This window comes from Oxyura jamaicensis, chromosome Z, assembly GCF_011077185.1.
Source record: "Oxyura jamaicensis isolate SHBP4307 breed ruddy duck chromosome Z, BPBGC_Ojam_1.0, whole genome shotgun sequence".
NCBI lineage: Eukaryota > Metazoa > Chordata > Aves > Anseriformes > Anatidae > Oxyura > Oxyura jamaicensis.
In genome coordinates this window covers 73,667,236-73,688,165 of record NC_048926.1, presented here as the reverse complement: position 1 = coordinate 73,688,165, position 20,930 = coordinate 73,667,236, and the positions used below count along the sequence as shown (strand labels likewise).

General features: G+C 42.2%; 1 protein-coding gene across 1 annotated transcript in view; it reads right to left on the bottom strand.

Annotated features, from left to right (window-relative positions):
- The window catches only part of PALM2AKAP2 (PALM2 and AKAP2 fusion), a 209,446-nt gene extending 188,774 nt beyond the window's left edge, over positions 1-20,672 (bottom strand). The window contains exons 1-3 of the mRNA XM_035309274.1: positions 20,600-20,672; positions 20,379-20,461; positions 6,697-6,827 (exon numbers count right to left, since the gene is read on the bottom strand). The gene's annotated coding sequence lies outside the window, so the exon portion shown is untranslated. The remainder of the gene's footprint in view (positions 1-6,696; positions 6,828-20,378; positions 20,462-20,599) is intronic.
- Between the last annotated feature and the right edge of the window lie 258 nt (positions 20,673-20,930).

Sequence of the window (20,930 nt, the reverse complement as noted above, 5' to 3'; positions counted from 1 at the left end):
TTCTTTCTTTCTTTCTTTCTTTCTTTCTTTCTTTCTTTCTTTCTTTTCTTTCTTTCTTTCTTTCTTTCTTTCTTTCTTTCTTTCTTTCTTTCTTTCTTTCTTTCTTTCTTTCTTTTTCTTTCTTTCTTTCTTTCTTTCTTTCTTTCTTTCTTTCTTTCTTTCTTTCTTTCTTTCTTTCTTTCTTTCTTCTTTCTTGCCACATCTGAATATATTATACCATATGTAAAAACCTCAAACCCATTGCCACCCTGCAACTCTTAATCCATTTCTCTTCTGAGATCATCCTGTGACTCCAAAGGATTTCTCTAATCACGCCACAGAGTGGGTTACTTTGGAAAACTGAGACTTCCTGTTGTTGCGGCTTTTAGCCTGCTTTTGTTTTGTTCTCTGTTTTCCTAAGAAATGTATCACATGTGAAAAGCACCCAGCAAAAGCTCTGTGGGAGGGGAAGGATGTGATGTTTTGGAAACCACAGTCCCTAGGGGCTGCTTAAACTGAAATCCATGCAACTTCAGCAGATGAACTCTGATATTGATCAGTCTTAGTGGAGAACCAGAGAAAGGTTCTGGGGGCAAACAGCTGCTGCTGTGCTGAAAGTTTGATCTTCCCTCATAAGGAGAGCAGAATCTGTAGAGACTGCTATAGGAAGATGAGACATTTTTGTTATTTTGCTCTTGGAGAGCTCTCCAGCACAACTGTTCAAACAGGCAGTATGCAGAGGCAGACCAGTCCGTCTACAAGCTGCATCTGGCACTTAAGGTAAAACCCTAAAATGCTGAATAAACAATGTCCCCTCTACACCTGATCTTTTTCTCCAGCTGCTATTAATGCAGAAGTTGAAAAACACTCATGCTTTTGTGGGCCATGCACTTGGAAGACAAGTGGCTGTCTGAACTAGCACACAGTTATGGCAACTCTTCGTATCTCTCTAGAGGCTGACTGCAGGGAAATTGACGAGAACTTTATAACAGGAGCATTATGGCAATGCCACCTCATGTCCTGGTTTGCAACTTGTGCTCCATGGGAGGTCTAAGTAGCTGGTTCTGACATCAGATGATCCCTCTTTTGAAGGTGTTCACTCACATCATGTGTCTGTCTGACACATGCTCTCTCTGTCATGCAAAGACTATCAGTCCCAGTTGCAAGAAAGACAGAATTATAGTCAGAGTTCCCAGCCTGAGACATGCTTAGCTTTTATCCTGGGAAAAAGAAGCAGGAAATAAAACCCTGACATCAGAAAGAAATGAAGAAGTGGATACCAGGAGAGAAATTGGTAAAGGTGCAGCAGCTGTGATTAGCTCAGCTGAGCCCTGTGCCTATATGTGCTGGACACTGCAATAAGAAAAGATGTTAGCGTAGACCCCAGCTAACACTTCTGATCTGTGATGCCCTCATAGTCTGTTAATAAGATAGTGCATTAAAAAAATATTGTTCTCTACATCTCAGATCAGCTTGGTGAGCATTTTCTTCTCACGACCTAGCTCAGCCTTGAGCATTTATCTGGGAGATTCCAGCTCACTAATGTAATGAGACAATAATCCTGCCAGCTTTGGAGAAGCTTCAGTCCCATTTGGATCTGCATCTACCTTGATTTGGACCTCTGTCTGGTAGCTGGTTATCAGGAAAAAAAACGAACACAATAAAATAACGGAGAGACTTCAGTAGCCAGAGCAACTTATTGTCAATAGATTACTGTCATTTCTCTTCCTCCTGCAGTGCTCATCTCCCATGTGTGAGCTGACAGGGAGCCTCTGTGTTGATCCACCAGGTTAAGTGCTTTTATTGGCTGGAGGCTCTACTTGTCCCATGGTCTCTCCCACAGGCATTGTTCAGTTCAAGAGACCTTTGAAACATCCCAGACTTTTCTAAGTATAGAAGCAAATAGCATGGCGGCACTGGGACATGAGATGCTGGGCAGGAGGGAATTTCTGCATGTACGCACCACCCACCCACATCAGCAAGGCACGAGCAAACAGCAAATACACTTTTGTCCCAAGGAAAGGTTTGGTACCAATGGTCCAAAACACATATCTGCCCCTGCTGTCATCAGCACCAGGGCTTTTCTTCCACACAGAAGCACTGAAGCAAAGTCTTCTCCTGGAGGTGAAAACTACAGCTCACCACCAGTATGGGCATGGGTGAAACACTCCAGCACCCCAAAAGTTTCTTGCAAATGTTGGGAGCTGTATGTGCTGACAGATGAGTGGCTCTGAGTAAAGGGCAAGACACACACGCACGCCTTAGCCTGCTCTGCTTCAACCTTAAGAGCTGCCATAGTGCCAAAACACCACAGGTTTCTCCTGTGTGTTGAGTCTGAGGGTCCTCTTAGCACCTACTGCTCTATGCTGTCCTCCTGCTTCACGTGTCCAGCAGGCTGCTCTGCTGGGAGAATTCTGTCCTCCATGGAGCTGACAGGCACCCTGTAGGCCTTTGGAAACAGAAGCACAAGTGATTTCTAAAGGGATATGCCAGTTTACTGAGGATTTTGCCCTGTGAGTTTCTTTTCTCCAAGAGCTCAATGTGTCCATTTTTGGCACCTCATGCTGGTGTCTGTCATCAAGTGAGGTGATATGTTGTCACAGAGTATTTCATGTTGGCATGCTATCTGAAAGCTTCAGAGCAATGAAAACTCTTCACCTTTTGTAGTAAACACAGGCCACTGGCATGTACTACTACAATGTAATCTAGTAAAACAAAATAGTTTTGGGAGCCTTTCAAATGCTGTGAGGAAACAGCAGGCTGTGGGTGGGCTGCTCTGCTCTATGAATGCTGCCTGCTAATACCCAGATGTCGAATGCCAACTTTCCATTCACTGCTGCAAAATAACAGACTGTCATGTGGTAAAAATAACCATGGGAGGCATGCAACACATTCCAGTGCTTATTTCACCTACAACACACCATCGGGAACATGTCTGTGAAGGTTCACTGGGCATCAGTGTCAATGTTATCCCAAACAACAGGTTTTATGTCTGTAATTCAGGGAGTGGGTTCAAGGGAAGGGAAGTGTTTTTCAGTCATTTGTGACTCCTTTGCTAATATTTAATCAAAATCTAAGGCAACGGAAGAAAACAGGAGATCACTTTCTCGCTATGCAACAATGGGAAAGAAGCACAGGGAAGGTTGCCTTCCTCTAATGCTGACCCAGAATCTGTATGAGAGCATGGAAAACTAAATTAGTTTTAAAGATTCCCTGTGACTTAATGCAAGAGATCTTCTAAGTCCATGTCTCACTCTATTCTGTGTTCTATAGTTCTGTGTTCTATGTTCTGTGTTCTGTGTTCCACCAATATTAAAGCTAGGCTTCAAGCATAAATACTTTTTCATCCTTATCTCTACTGGTAGATTTTCAGCCTATTTAGGACTAAATCAGTGTTGTAAGAGCCCAGTTTTCCTGGCTCTATTATTATTATTATTATTATTCAAAAAAAAAAAAAAAGCAAGACAGAATATCAGCATTTTCAATTAGGGCAGCATAAGTCTTATTCTGACGACTCAAGCTGGACAAACATGAATGCCAGGGGTCTAGGACTAAACTTGCTTCAGATTTGCTTATTTTTCTATTTCCACTTTGGAAGTAAAGACTTTTTCTAGTGTTTATATGCTTTGAAATCTCTAAAGATATTAAACTAATCTGAACTATGAAATGATCATTGTCTGTTATCCACTGCTAGATGGATCCTATTACTGCATTTTGTCTTAATCTTTCACTCCCTATTATTTGAATTTGTATGTTCATCTTGTACTTCTGTGTACTTTTGTTGGGAATTATCAACATAATTGCATGATACCTTTTCATTATTTGTTTTGCATTCTTTACTGTGGTCTGTTCTGCTTTATTTCTCTTTTATGATGCTGGTATTTTTTTTTTCAGTCACTTGGCATGAATAATGTAGGCATTCTTCTTCCAAACACTTTTGCAGATGAGGGAGCTCATTAAGTCATACTTACTCATGTAGGTTTACTCATATGTGCATATCCTAGCAGACTACAAACTGAAGTATATGCTTTGTTATAGCATGATAACATGAAAGTCTAAATAAACAGTTGCCCAAAGGAAGAAATGTTTGTTACTTCTGGACAACAGTCCCACAGGAGCCCACATCCTCATTTACGAATGTTAGTCTGGTCTCAGCCACTATCTCCTTCAGTTTTCTGCTCTAACTATTGCAGTTCACTCAGCTTGCCAGACCTACTGTTTATGAGTGGCCTGGAAATAAAGGCAAATTTTTCTGCTACGGATGATCATGTAGCAAACTTAGAGGTATGAGAAGGGGAGCTTTTGAGCACCTCGGTGCAAGCAGAAGAAATGGTGTTCTCTGAGGTTAGGATGGGATGCAGCAGCATGCTCCCACCTGTTAAAGCAGAGTGTAGGTGCTGGCGGCCAGCAGAGGATGGATGCTGGCCTTATCAAGAAAGGTCCTACCTTACTCTCACAGCAAGTGCAAAAACCTTGCATGTTTTCCAGAAGGGACAAACCAGCACATGCCACAAGACTTTTTCAAAGACAATCTCTCTGCTTGCTCAGATGATGCAGTGTGACTTTAAATGTTCATGATCCGTAGCACATTGGTCATATAGTGCCCTGGCAGCCTTAACTTTATGGCTGGTCTTATAGTAGTTTCCTATCCTCCAGGGTAACCAGCTCAGTCTGTCCTCTGTTGGCCTCACTGAGAGGGTTTGGATTGTTTCACTGTGGCCCATGCCTTTGTTTAATATATACTTCCAGAGGACCACCTTGCCTCTGCAATGTGAACATAAGAACCATCTCCCTGCAGTCCTCCCCTTCAATTCCCTTCTAGGGACAGGGAGGGAAAGTTTGGTGTGCAGAAGGAAAACAAATGCTTTCAGGATGAGTTCATTCTGCTTCACCCCTCCAGATAATGAACTTGAAATCTTCTCTCTTCCTCTTACTCCTCCTACTGCCTTTTACCTTCTCAGACTATCTTGGTGGCCTCTGTTTGTAAGGGTCATGTTGTCATGGATGCCAACTGAAATTAACTAATGACCTCAAACTCAACTCTTTTATCTTTAAAGTCCAGGTGTAGTGCTGCCTCATCAAAATCAAAATACTTTTTTACTATCTTTGGAGTTTCCTCAGAAAGATGTCAGAGAAGTTCAGCATGCCAGCAAGGCTGTCAAACAAAAATGTCTTTTCAATTCTGTGTCAATCAGCTGACCTGCCATTTGTGGCCACAGCTGAAGAGAGCTCCGTTATTTCCAATGTTTAATAATTTTCCTCATGTTTGCAGATAAAGAAAAATAAAAGAAAAAAAAGAAAGAAAAAAAGAAAAAAAACCACAGTGACAAACGTTTTACACAGACTTTCATCCTAACCTTCTAATTAACGAAGCAAAGCTCATAAGGACAAAGGTTTCATTGCCATTAGTGGTGGTAATTTCATAGCTGAAACTGAGCACATCCTGAAGTGTTTTGCTGGATGGGGTCAGAGCACTTAGCACCTTGATGCATTCAACACCGGATGAAATATGTATTACAGTACTTATTTCTGAGTGTTAGTCCATGTGTTCTTTCTATTTACTGCAGTAATTCATGGAGTAAAACATCAGGTAGTGTATGAAATTAAATCTATCTTGCCTTACGCTACCACAGATGAACAATACACATAGTCATATTAGTTTTAATTAATAGTAATAACAGGACAGAGACCAGTAGTATGAGGCAATTCTCACATTCATGCAGATCTATTACTTCCACATAGGAGCTGTTTAGAGTCATCCAGACTCAGGGTGGGACTGCTTGTGTATGTCCCTGAAGAAATCTCAGTGATTTCTCCAAGAGATTTCACAAACAAACAAACAGACAAACAAACAAAACCCTACACCAAAAAAAAAAAAAACAACTGGCATAAGCAAATAAAATTCACCAGATGCTAGGCTAGTCTTGGACTACCGGTCCTATTTGCTTTATTTTCTCATTTGCTATTTCAGCTTGCACATTTTTAGAAGATGTGGAACCAAATTTGACCAACTTTCTGCTAATTTTCTGCTAGCTGAAAAAAAACACCTCTAAAATCATATAGCCTAACTGGCAGAAGGAACAGATCTGAAATTTGTTTTGTGAGGAATAAAACCATTTTTCTTAGGAGCTTTGGAGTACATTGCTTGGATCAAAACAAAGGAAATAAACAACATAAAAGTGTACAAACATCAACTTAGTGTGCAATGGGAAACTGATAAAAGGAAGTGATTGTAATGCCAAAATCTTGCTTCTGAAAGCTGTAGGTATTTGATCTGCTGGTGGCATCTGCTGTTGCACTTTGAAAAGTCATTTGCACCAGAGAAAAGTGAGTGCAAAAGAGTGCCACCACTCTTTGAACTCTTTTTGGCTGTAGGAGGTGTAAAGCAATGGAGAATCTCTGAAGTGTTGACTGAATCATACAAGTGCATCTGAAAGGGGAACTCATCCCCCTTTTTATCTCCCTCATGTGAAAAATCTGTCCAAGTCTGTTCAGCACATAGACACCACTAAGAATCTACCTTGCAAATCATGGAGGTCTAGGGGAAAAACCTGGGGCATGTAAATTTTGGGGTCTATCTGCCTGTCCCTTATATCCTCCCTTAAGCATCTGATATTAGCTGCAGCTAGAGAAGGGGATGGTACCAAGGGTTAGGAAGGCTTCTGGCTTTTTTTGGAGTGACTATTCTTATGCAAAGCAAAAGGAAACTGTCCCTACCTGTGTATATTTTCTTCCAGCTTTTTAACCTTCAGCTCATCCTCTTCTGACTGCCTCCTTCTGGCTTCTTCCTCTTCTGCAGAGCCAGCAGGAATTCCCTGCAGCAGCCATTTTTCCCGAAGAGCTTTTGACTGTGAGGAAAAGGAAATAGCTTAACAACAGAGAGAACCAAAATCTCTTAAGACTGAGAATGACCTACATTTGTATCTGAATTTTAGATCAGCCCCATTGAATTACTGATCACTGCTTTGGACAGTGAGTTTTGGACAGTCTATCCATATTTAGGAGTATCAGTTTTACAGGATAGACTATATTTACAATAGGTGACTAAAACTGAAGTTATTTAGTTTTTAATAGAAACAAGAGTTCAAACCACCCAAACGAGCAAGTTCAGCAAGGAGTAAAGTCTTTGAACAAAAGTCTGGATCTCTTGCAAATGATAAGGCATGTGCTGGAAGGAATAAACTCATAACCTTCTTAGAGCTTCAAAAGCAGTGTGCTCTAAATGTAATGCACTTAATGAAAGATAAAATCACTCTACTATTAAATTAATCAGAGATGTTCTTTTTGATGTATGCAGTGGCAGTGTCTCTATATATTTACCAGCATGCATAGACACACACAAACATGTACCCATACATTCAACAAGCTTGCACATTATCTCTTAGCCCGGATGCCAATTAAAACAAACAAACAAAAGTCTTCCAGAAACTATGGGTATACAAGGGTGCAACACTGTTACAGCAAAGAGCAATGACTTAGAACCAGGAAAAGATTTCTGGGAAGTTCTGCTATGTTTTCAACACCAAAAACATGTCAACAGCTGTACCCAGCCACTGTCTAGTCCAGCTGCAGCTCACCCTGGGCAGCTTACCCATGGAGATGCTCTGGTTGCAGGCAATCCTTTCAGCAGCTCATTAGACTGCGTGCCTTGGCCGAACCCTCCCTGGGGGATGCTGACAGGACATGACCTCCTGGAGCACACCCACTGAAAGGGAGATGATCAGCTGCCCAAAGCCATGCTGGGCTTAGTCCCAGAGCATTGTTGTGGAAAAATTGGTCAGCCAGGGGACTGACAAATCCAGCCCCTTGCTCTTGCTGGAGAGGGGAGCCTTGATTTGGAATTCCCAGGCTGATTGGAAATGCTGGCTCAGGGAGCCATCTGTGAGGCCATGCATCCTCTCCAGCAAAGAGGAGCCTAATATGGAAATCATCAGTTTGGAGAAATCACATTTCAGAGGCTGCCCAAAAGTGCACTATCAGTCTTCTCAATGAGGTGCTCATAGCTGGAATAGAATCTGATCTGTGCAAACTATGTACCATGAAGAAACACTCACCACCATAAGCAGCCTTCAAACTCATCCCAAAATAGAAAGCTTTTTGACATGAGAGACAGGGCTTACTTGTTAGTTTTTCAGCATATATATAGGCATAGTATCTATGCACAAGCTATTCTTGTCACTGTGTGGCCTATATGACTTCAGCCAAATAGATTTTAATAAGGCAGCAGACACAGAGCAATGCAAAACACACAAGTGAATTAGACTTGATAAATGACTCCAGCTTTCAGGATGGTTAGGTGGGTTTTCAATGGTTTCTGTATGCATGAGGATTTCTGCATGATGGAAAGGGTGTTGTGCTTGTGTACCATGCAGTCATGTTCAACAGTGGCACCTGGGGATGCTAGAAATGTGCTGTGCTTCATCCAGCTCAGGACATTTGAATTCAGTTTTGCTTGTGGCTACCCCTATGGTGCTCACAAAACATTAAGGATGGCTATCTCCAACCGCAGCTTCTGCAGTTCTTCTGCTGCCACTGTCACCTACTAGTGCTTCCTTATGCCTTCTGTGGGCTGGTAGTAAGATTTGTTGGTGTGACTTTTGCTCTTCTGTTGAATCCAGCTGATTACTGCCTGGAGGAGCTTTACCAGATCACCCAGACCCATTAGCACTACTGTAATGCTCCCTCGGCAGAGGATCTCCAGGTGATCACACATACAGATAAACAACAGAAGCCAGCTGAAGAGGGATTTACAGGTCCTGACTTCACATCTCCCGGGTGCTAAGCATCTAACAACCTGTGCCAGACTTTGGCATTTAGGAGGTCTCAGCATTACAACTCATCGGGTACCCATTGGGCTACAGCCAGTTCACAGCACTATGAAGGCTGGTGATTCTTTAGAAAAATTCTGTCTTTTCTTTAAAATGAAATGCAGCCAGCTGCATGCAGAACTGTGTTGCTGCATACATTACACTCAGCTGTGGGCTCAGATCTGAAATCCTGAATGACGCTTTGTTGGAAAAAAACAAACAAACGAACAAAAAAAAGTAGTATCTAAAGATCAAACTGAAAATGAAGGCAGCCTTCTCTGTTTTAAACCTGTTTCAAATATGTCTCCAGAAGTCCCAGAAAGGGCCTTGGCAAAGTGCTACTTGGACAGCTCTGAAGACATTCAGTTAGCAGTCACTCCTTGCTTGCTACAGGAGGATAGATAAAATCCAGGCTTTTTTCAATGTGCTATTACAGAATCTCTTTGATGATGTTCAGACAGCGAGAGGCCAGTCCCTTCAGTGCAACCACTGTACAACAAGTAAGATATTTTTTACAGATTTTGTTTTGGCCTTTGTTTATGTGAAACATTTGAGCTACAAAATCACATGATTTCTTTTTTCCAGAAGCCTCTTTTTTGGTCTATTAATAGCATGAATTTGAAACTGGAAAGCATCAATGGGATTTTTTAAAGACTTATTTAGAGGCAAGAATGCTATGATCTACTAAAAATCCTCCCTCTTGGGTGAAATGTCAGCATATTTTATCTAAAACAGGAAAACTGGTAGCTTTGATGTTTTTGGCTTTCCTTTTCAAGATGAAAATGAAGGCAATCATTAAATACTATGCCAAGGAATCCAGACAAGAAGACTCTGAAAAATGGAAACGTTTGTGAGAAGCACTTATTGAAATTCAGAGCATCTATTTGCCAAGCTGTTGAGGTTACTTGTATTTATACACCCATTGCAAACAGAATAGACAAGGAGACAAGCACATGTCAGGGGACCACACACAGCCATCCTGCTGACTGTGGGACATTTCTCCCCCACCAGACTCCTGGCATGGTGTTGGGGCAGTAGATAAGAGTGGAATAATCTGTCACTTGCTTCAGGCAAACCTTTCCCAAGGCATTTTCATCATAAAACTGGAAGGAAGTCATTGGCACATGTGAAGAGACCAAGGGCATGTAGGGTGGAAGAGGGAGGTGGTGGTAAAGCTGTGCTGGATGCTTCGCTTCAGCTCCTGGGCCCAAGGCAGCCCAATGAGGCAGCCAGCTCAGGATCAAGGAAGGCTAGCCAGATGCAGGACAGAACCAAACATGGCTTGGAAATGAAAGCTCACTGCCAGCTGTCCTCCACAGCTTTAAAATTTGTGTTATGCTCCTTGAAAAAGTCTTGCCAAATATTACCCCAGGAAGTAGAGGAGTTCCTCAAATCTACTTAATGGAGAATACTATCATGGGAATGGAGTTCCAGATCAGCTTGCTATATGACTTACTCCAGGTTAACAATCTTATACATTTGCTTTACTCAGCAGTCTGTAATTAAATTGGCCCCATGCTAGTATTTCAGCATTCCTCATCCTTCAAAACATGAAAGAGCCTTAATTTTCTACTGCATCTTGGAGCTTCTCTACATGCCAATGTTGCGCTGTATGACTAGAAAACGCAGAAGTAACCAGAGGACTGCAAGAGTGAGCAGATATATTATTGTAAAAATACAAGCATTTCTACAGCCTGCTCCATAACCAAAATGTGGAAATTCTGTGCTATTAGAAGGCAACATTTCACCAGTGCAACAAGCAGCTACACTATGTACAGTTTGACATAACTATTCCTGCATTTATGGGGAGAGTACAATTTCTTCAGGCTAAATCCTTCAGCAGAAATTAGATCATGTCATTAAAAAGTCTCTCTGTTACTGAAGTGGAAAGGGCACTGGGCTTGCAATGCACTAGGTCACCGTATCTCTCAGGTGATTTGACTTCTCTGCACACTAGTGAGATTGCAGAGACACCTCTCAGCTTATTTATTTATTTTGCTTAACTGTAGGACAGCAGAGTAACTTTTCTTAACCCTGCTAAAAGGAAAAACAAACAGGTCACAATTCTGTGAACAGGTCATGGTGAGGACAGAAATAAGTGAACAGATGTTGGACAGGACAGGAAGAAGTCACGCCAAATGTTCAAATGCAGTAGACACAGTGACAGTCATAAATGTAATGCACAGTTCCCCTTCGTGATATTAGTTCCAGTTTCATAGTTCAGGACAGTAAAAACCAAGGGCTTTAAGTTGTTTACATTAAGCACTGGCAAGGAAATAAGACGTAACCCCTTGAATGCACGTAGCAGAATTGCAGTATTGAAAAGAAAATTTTTACTTTCAGTGCTGCATTTTGCTTTAGTGTTGCATCATATATTTAAATACCGGAGGACATTTTATTATAAATGGTAAATCTCTTTAGCATCACTTTCATACAGCATTATGCCCTCTAAGAGACCGTTAAATACCACCTCTGAACTATCCCTGCTGGTGATTAATTCAGCCCATCAGTTTTGCAGATTTGGACCTCCTTCCTTAAACATAGATCATGTAGAAAAATACATTTCTAGTCCTACACAGAGGCCATGTCTTTACCTGAGGCCCAGAGGAATTTACCAGGCTTGCTATTTCATTCTTTATGATAATATAAAGCCAGTTCTTGAAGTACAGCTACATTTGAGTTTTTTTTTTTTATTATTTCTTATTTTATTTATTTTTTATTTTTTCATTTACATATTTACAATTGGAGCTACTACCTCTTAAGAGCAGTGCTCGCTAAAGTGGAGTGCTCCTCAGGCTGCTCAGTAGATTTTCAAGGAAGATGATAATCTCAAGAAGAAACAAAGGTCAAAAGTTGACCAAAGACAGCCTGCTCCAGTATAATGTGCCTGATTTTGAGAAATGCTGTTGGACATAGATGATTCAGGGTACTGATGCACTTCTGTGATGTGGAAAATGGGCAATAATGATCCCTGGAGTACTTGTGCTGAAATCAGTAGTGCTACATGAAAGGCAGTATTACTGAAATATTTGCCAAATTGAAGTTTTGCAAAAATCTTTGGGTTTTGAGGCTTGAAAATTACTGGGCATTAACAATCTAGTGCTGGGAATGAAGAGATTTTTTTTCCTGAGATGCATAATGTATTTCTACCCTGGACAAAATATGGATGCAGGCGGCTGGTTCCTCATATTCTTATATCTGTGTGTTTGCGCCTTTGTGAAAGACATTGTAACAAACCTCCTCCTTCATCTGCCAATGTGATAATGAGTTATTTGCCCCAAACATTACTCATCAGGACACTGTGCAGCCACCCCAGAGGGCTGGATCCAACCTGCCAGTGCACAGTGCAGTTGCCAGCATGGGCAGAGCAGCTTCTGGGACTTGCACCAAGGCAGACTCTCCTCTGCTAGCAGGACATCCTTTGCTTTCTGAAAAATTGAGCAAATAGTTGTTTGCATGGTTGTGGTGTAAGTCCTTAACCATCCATAATTAAATATAGAAATTTAGAGAAGGGGTGTGGGCATAAGCTAATGTGACAGTCAGATCCATCTTGAAAAAATAAAGAGCAGCTTCTCAAAATGTATTCCTGAGTGATGCTGTAGCTTTTCACTTTCTGGTAGTTTCATCTTGTGATACAGAGATAAGTTGTGGTCCTTGGCACACTGCTGTGAGCTAGTTGTGTCCCTGCACAGCATGACTGGCCTTGGAACAGAGCAGGCAGCGATTCCCAGCTCACTGGGATGATCTGGGAGACAGCATTCTGCTTAGCAGCTAAACTTTCTTTTGCCTTTTCCATCATCTGAGATACTTGTTATAGTCTAAAGAGCATGTCTGCATGATACACAGATAAGATACAATCACTGCTCATATTAGGGAATGAAGTCATGCTGAAAAACTTGTCAGCTTGCTTGTAGTCTTGACCTCAGCCACAGTATCACAGCTAGGGTAGATATAATTCCATGAAAAAATGTGTTAGCTGGTGGAGCTTAGCCAGTGCAAGACTGAAGAGTGTGTCCATTAAGCAGATTAAATAGAGTGTCAAGATTTTATTAAACAAAAAAAGAATTCTAAGAAATATTTTGAGGAAGTGATGTCTTAAAACTGTTTCTGAGAAGCACATGTTCAGACCAACAGTCACAGATGTTTTCCAGCAGTCAGTCAATGTGCACACAGGAGGTGCCACACTGTTGTGTGGCCACAGCTCAGCCCCTGCTTTTGCCTTGGAGGGAGGCACAGTGACCTGCAGAAAAGTCACACGTGGAGCAGCAGGAGCAGGTAGGGCTGGGGGGGAGGAGGGAGGGGGCAAGGGGAGGAATAAAAAAAACATGATCACCATGGCCGTCATAAGCACAACCTGGAATCACTGCAGCCGAAAAACACTGCGGGGGCATTCTTCACCCCTTGTTTGTTTGCCATAGGTGGCACATCTGACAGCCCTTCAGCCCCCCTGAGTATTTATTGCTTTCTTTTTCTCAAAGCACATGCTCAGCACAGCAATACTGCAGGTGGGAGCACTTTGAGCAGTGAGATATAATGGCAGGAGTGGGTGAGGAAAACATAGCATGGCCTGTGTTGTTTGTGCTCATGTGGGATGGGATGGGACGAGATGGGATGGGATGGGATGGGATGGGATGGGATGGAGTCTATCTGGTGCCCCAGGGAGGGCAAGGGGGTCTTGATCAGTGTTCCCCTGCCTGCAGCCAGGCTTGCAGATGCACCAGGAAGGCGCATCAGCAGCTGGCTGCCCGAGGGACGCTTGCTGGAGCTCCTTCATGGAGATCACATGCTCTGTCTGTTTAAAAACTCTCAGGAGCAGAAGTTGCAGCTGTACAGATAGATGTCCAATTAGGAACACTTTGGGAAGAAAAAAAGCCAATTGTTTTACGTCCCAAGTGTAAGCTTCCCATCCATTAGCAGGATCACCAGTGTAAATATTTTGTGTGCTTTGCTTTTAAATTGCTCAAGTCCCATATTTTATTTAACTGTGTAAACCAAGCAGACAGTTGTTTCCATACAAAGATGAAGAAGAAGAAATAAAACCCAAGCTCCTTCAGCTGAAGGGAAACACACAACAAGAGACACTGTCAAGACTGTATAAGTGAAGGAGAAAAACTTGTGTCTATCCTATCAGTTATTAGTCTGTATGGATTAGTCTCAATGAAAGGGATCATAGGTATGGATGGATACAAGGAAGAGTTTTTAATATTCATTAAAGAGTTGAGATGACAGTGAGATAAAATCAGCAATAAGGTAAAGGGTAACTCAAACAGAGGTTCTTTTCTACATATATTTTTTATGTCTGGATTACCAGGAAGTTCTGCTTGAAGTAACAGGTGAAAACAGCCACAATACCTAAGCTAGACAGCTGTGGTTTATTTTTAATTATCTTTGGGAAGTCTACGTCAGGTTTCAGAGCTCTTCATGGCATTTTGATAGTGATACTCTGCGCAATTATTCATCGTTTCACTTGTGGAGGGATTAACCACCGTAAGGAGAACCAACAGCGAGCATCTGCCAGTGGCTGCTGTGGAGGAGAGGAAGGATGAGGGGACTGAGCTGTCCCCATGGGCACATGTTGGCACAGCACAGGGACACAGCTTGCTGAAAGGATGCCACAATGAGAGCATACGCGGTCCCTAGGATGGTGTCCTGGCCTGGAAACAAGTTGCCCAGGGAGGCCACAAGATCTCCATCCTGGTCAAGAGTCCAAATGCAATGGGACCGGAGCAACCTGGTCCTGGTGGTGAGGGCACGAGGAGACTTGTGGGGTCCTCTCACACATAAATTACTGTACAATTCCATGAGATTTTATCTTTTTCCCATGGAGTTTTGGAGGCGGAGTAAGAAATAGCTTTAAGCTAGCAGGAGTATCTGGACACTTGACCTGATGTGGTTGCATGGAAATTAAATAGGAGCCTCTTTTACAAACACACACATGAAAAGAGTTTAATCATGCTGTTACCTCCTGGAGCCAGAAGCTTAGGTATGCTTTGTCTTTCCCTGTGAGTACTCATTCAATGTTTTCAAAAGAACCAAAGCACAGATTTGAGAGATAATAACATAAACAACAAACATAAAAGCAAACAAAAAAAACAAATCAAATTTATTTCTTTTGCAATAGTTTGTAATCTGAGGTTTTGAAAATTGGCAACCCTCTTCTCCCTAACAGCCTTTGCAAGTTATCATCATTACTACATGACCATAGTTGCTTTTACTATTATCTTCTGAAAGAATAGTTTCCTCTCTGCATTCAGTTTGTCCTCAGCTCCAGTTTATCACTCCTTCCCACATACACACATCAGTCAAAAAGAAAAGCTATTTTTCAGGGTTTCCTTTCTTTTTTTTTTTTTTTTTTGATTTAAGGGTTCTTGTGGTCATTGTTTTGAAAAGCCAAATTTGGCTTATATGAATTCATTCTTGAGCATGTATCAGTCCATTAGGAAGAGCTGGCACTGAAGGAAGATGTAAACATCCTCGAGCTACTTTGACACAGTCTGTCTGAAACAAAAACTACTGGCGTGGCCGCGACCTGCTCTGAGGGCACTGTTCTTGGTGGAAAACTGAGTGCCAGTTCACTGGGTTTCAAGGAGATTCTGCCCTTAGGGGAACACTTATGTGGTCATCCAGAATAACTCTTCTCCACTTTGAAGTTCACCTCACACTACCATTCATTTTTCCTAAATAATGTGTTATTAGAGTTATTAAAGCAGCTTAATTACCGTATTTCCAGCTATGTGGCAAAGGCATGCAAGCAGGTAAGAAAAGTGAGTTAAAGGACTAAAGCTTTCACCCCTTTGGGGTAGTCAACTTGTGTAGTTGGTCTGGAGAAAATATTGCATTATGGCTAAAAGATTTAATCTGGGGATATTTTCTTTCTCTCTGTGACTACTGGAAAGAAAACACATAAGGATTTTTGAAATCCCTCCTTTCCAAACACTACTTTCCTGTAAGGATATCCTTCAGCTTCATACCCTGTGACCAATTCAGAAATAGCAAAATCCCCAGCTCCTTAGACTACACAGTCCTATTCCCCTTCCCATTTTTGCCTGATAATTCTGAATTTCTCTTCCGCATTATAGAAGAGACTAGCACAGAGGCACAGCCTCTCTCTTCCCAGCTTGAGGCCTGGTGGGAGGCCAGCTCTCCAGGGATGTAGGATGTAGCCAGTCCAAAGATGCTAATGCACAGGAGGGGCTGAACAAGGGTCCCCTGTGCTCTGGAAATGGAAATTTCTCTCGGAATTAGCTCTCAGTCTCTCCATGCTCCAGAATCACAGATGGAAAATGGAGATGGCAGGAAATTCCAGCCTTGTAGAGGTGTAGTGGGCTCCAACATGTTAAAACAGATGGACAGCCTGGAACTACCATAGCAGATATCATATACCATAAAGAGTGTTTGACTATTAATAAGAAGAGAGCCTGGGGGCTACTGCACTGTCCCTGTAGAGAACAGAGACTGTCCATGGCATCATCAAATATCTGTTTTGTCTGTGTGTGTGTGTTCGGCTGAGCTACTATTCAGTTTAAAGGTTAATTCACTTGAAATTCATAAAGGGACTAATCATAACATAACAACAAGATTCCCTCATTTGTAAAAGTTATCTCTGTTTTTCCACACTGTTGCATTTGTGTGTGTGTATATATATATATGCATATATATATATATGGTTAGATACCTCTATTTATATTCTCTGACAGCATTTATTTTGGGGCTAGAATAAAATGAGGATAACAATGCAATTTTGGAAGAATCAAATTAAGATGTATTTTTAGATAATATAGTTTCAGCTAAAACCATATCTTAGCATAATATCTATAACATAAAAGGCGTTCTTTTCTTTCAAAATAAAGGTATAATTATGTTATAGATTAAGTGTTCATGAACTGCAGTCTTTAAGAAATAGCTGTTAACAGAAAAAGGTCTCTCACATTTAAAACACTCCAGAAATAAAGTAATTGCAGTAGATGGATTTATTGTAATAGTAAAGTAGCAGCAAAGTCATTTTTTCATTCAATTAGGAGGTTTTGTGCTGTTAATTTTATTACCAGCCACCACCAAACAGAGCTACAGTAGACGGTTACAGAAATTGTGACAAATAACTATGGAGGAAGCCAGTTCTACCCTGATGTTTATTTGGAGTAGTGAACACCTCCATCAGAAGTGGCCCTCTCCAGTTCTGCCTAGCAAAACAAGCTCTTACAAGCAGCTGTTGCTCACAGATCATATTCTCCAGTGTAACCATTCAACTAAAATAAACTGTTCTCTTCCTCAAGAGACCACATCATACTGATAGATACTGTGTTTGCACACGGTGAATTTTGTCCAATTTTCTGATTAAGAACAGCAGTGCAAGAAGCTGCTAGCACCTCCAGTTCCCACAGACCTGGCAAGGTGTGCTTGTAAGGACAAGGCTAATGAGTTGCTGAAGCATGAAGTTTAAAGTCTACCTACTGTTAAAAACAACAACAACCAAAACAAAACAAAACAAAACAAAAAAACGGTGTCACATGACAGAAGATTATTTTAGCATTAAAAATTAAAGTAGATGAGAGGAAAGGAGGGATTTTGTAAATATCCTCTTATTAAGTGCAAATTGGCACTTCTTCTGTGTCAAAAAAATCAGGGCTTCAAATTACCTTTATGCCTTTGCCATCACCAAGGACTTTTTCAACAAGGTATTTGATTGTAAACTAGACAAATACACCTCCTGTATTCAAAGGAGCACCCAGAAGGCCCTGGACCACCATTTGGATACTCTGTGCCTACCAAAATACCTACTTTCTAGAAATTCAGTCAAGAGGATAAATAGCTTTCAGTGTCAGCAAAGAGGGAATTCAGTCTTAGGAGTTTACACTGCACCAGGCTCTCTCCTAGTCGAGGCTCTCTCCTAGTCGAGGCTTTCACACTTTATTAAACAAGAAGCTCATACAAACAATGAATACTTGAGTCATGTTTTTGTCCTCCATTGGTCTAATTCTCAAGAGTCTTTGCAAAATATGTTGCCACATGCCTAATCCATGTTCAAGGTAGTGCTGGCTGTGCTGTTCTGCCTAAGACAAGAGGGCAGCCACAGATCACTTATTTTCAGCCAAGTACGTAACAAAGAGAAAACGAATGAACTGGTAGAAAAGTAAGTCATCAGTCTTACCAGGGGACTAATTGGCATCAGCAACTTGAACACTGTAGGTAATCCAACAAAAACGTTTGTAATAAATTATTTTTATTAGATAGTTTTCCTATGTAAATAAAATTGTCTGAAATTAGCAGAACCCCTGTAGTTTTTAGAACCTTTATTAGGTAACCAAACATACTATTTTACACAGTGCATTTTAAGAGAAAATTGCCCTGGCAGCACAGAAAAATGAACTAAATCCATTGCATTCTGGCACAAATGTCTTTGGGTCAACTCAAGCTGTTACACTTGCAGGATCAACCCAGATACTGCAGACACAGGATTAACCCAGATATTATTTTCAAAGGCTTCTCCACAGTTGATTTTAATGAACGCTGATGCAAAGTCCTTATGTTTTACACTGACATTAACAACTTCACAGCATTTTAATTAAATGCAAGGGCATCCTAGGTAAGCCTGGTCTTTTTGACCTGGATTTATTTGTTGCACTGAATTGGTTGCAATCGACACAATTCAGGAAACAAACCACACGTTAGCTAGCTATTCTGAAGGAAGATGTATGCACTTAATTTGGGCTTTTTCTCTGGTGATAACTGATGACACTGAATGGAGTGGTGGAGGAGCTCCTGCTATATCCTGATGCTCATCCTCACACCCAGGATTACAGTCCTTATGTCCGGCCATGCTTTTAACTGAAGAAGCTGCCATTGTGTATGTCAGTGCCCTGATCTACCCTTTGCTTCCTGTGTAATTATTGTTCTTGCTCCAGGCTGTGAGCTAACTAATAAAGGAAAATAGTTAATTTTCATGTGTACCACTCAAAAAATCTGTGCAGTGACACTGAGCCTGGGCTGGCAGTAACCAGCATAGCAGGGATGGAGCCAGTTACAGGTTACACCAACCCAGGGCCTGACCCTGCTCCACCACTCCGTGGAGCTGGCTTTTCCCTGAGGAGGATGGTAAAATACAGTTTAGCAGCAGCTATATCACAAGAAATCAGATGAAACAGAGCAATTGCCAGAACTGGCTTCCCAGAGGGCTCAGCTTAAAGAATTTCATGAAAAAGCATAATTCAGTTAGCTTGGAAACAGTTAACATGATAAAGGAAGCACCCAGCTTTGCAACAAAAAGAAATCAAGCGTCTTGGAGGCACTGGAAAGGCATCGTACTGCCCTGGTGCATCAGCCTGTGGTTGTCAGAAGATACCGTCCCTTGCCTGTGGTCCATGGCAACCTGAATGAGAGGGCAACTCCTGTTGCCCCACAGAAATGGTACTGTGTTATTGACTGATAGCACCAGAGACAATGTGTGACATCTGTAGATCTGTGGTGGAATTGCTTGTGCAGGAGCATATACATGGGCAGCAATCAATTACTTTGGCTTAACTGCATTGTGTTTACCAGAAAATTGGGTATAGCTTATGGAACATGATGGCAGGGTTTTGGAGAGGCAGGAGAAGGATCCTGCCTGTGGGAGTAACTGGAAGCCTGATCTTCCAATGCAGGCATGGGCAAAGGAGACATTTGGCATGGCACCTCCCCATGCAGGTGTACTGCACACATACTATGGCACAAGCAACTTACGTATAAATATATATATATATATATAAAATCACAGCCCAGCTCACTGCAAGGAAAAACTGTCCAGTCCTGATCATTTTTCTGAGATATTTTAATTACTGTATTCCTCAGGCTCCCCTAACGAACCAATAATCTCATAAGATTTGACCCACAAATGCACACTGGTTAAAAAAAGATCATGTGTACATTTCTGTTCTCCTTCTTGCTGCACAAAATGTAAAGACAAACTGCTACTGGCAGGAAGGGTAAATGATAGAAATAACCAGGATACGTCTCATTTGGTGCTCTCTGCAGCTGTCATGGAGTCCAGCAGGAGTGGGGGCTGCTCGGCACCCTGATAAAGAGGTTCCTCTCCGTGTAGGCACACACATATGCATCAGCACCCTCCCTGCCTGTGCATCCTGCCCATTTTGTTCTGGCACATATGCCTAACAACATCATTCTACAATTAAAGCTCTGCACACACAGGCGTGCACACCGACCCCCCTCTGCAAAGTACACACACACATACAAAACCTAACAACAGGCACTAGCACAATTTAGCGCAGCTTTGCAGGCAGAAGAGTGCTCACCAAACCCATGCAGTGCACGCCCAACCCACAGAGACCAGTGTCTTATTGTTATGTATAATAAATAACACCACTCCATGTTAGCAGCGCAGTGCCCACACCCTCATGACCCTGTCCCTACAGCGTGGTCCAGTGCACGAAGCACAGGGAGTGACGAGCAGGCAGGACACAAGCACTGCGGGAGACAGGCTCTGGCAGCGAGAGATGCTGCATGTCGGGGTGGGCTCTCCCCAGCTTTCAGGCGTGTGATCTGCATATCTAATAATGGACAAATTTAGTCAATCCATCCTTTCTAGCGTTGGTCCCTTACCTTGAAATGCTGCAGCTGAAGTATCTGGTCCTCAAGCTGTTGTCTCTTGCCTTCTATTTCTGTCTGCCTTTTCCTTTTCTCCTTGGAAAAATAATTTCAGAGAGAGAGAGAGAGAGAATCATCAGAGAAATGGAGGATTTAAGGGTGGCGGATTCACAGGAGTGTACAGGCAGCCACGCACATCTGTGCAGATGTCACCAGTCCTGTTTCACCTGTTCTCTGCTCGCTGGGAGGGTGCCAGCCCTGGACCAGCCGGTCGCTCACCGGCAGGAGAAATTCTCTGTGTTGGCTGCCGGCAGCCAGAGCAGCAACAGCGTGCACAGTCCCAGAGGAGGGGAGAACACAGGCATCGTGGCTCGGAGGGAAGTTAAAGGGACACAGATGCTCTTTCTTGTGCCAGATCCCGGGGCAGGAATAGGGACCACCACATGATGGTAACTCCACATGAGGTCAGCTGGGGCATCACCCATGGAGGGAGGTGGGCTACAGGTGGAGATGTCCACTTGGGGCAGGTGCTGAGGCTCTCCCTGGGCTCGTGGGAAGGATGTGTTT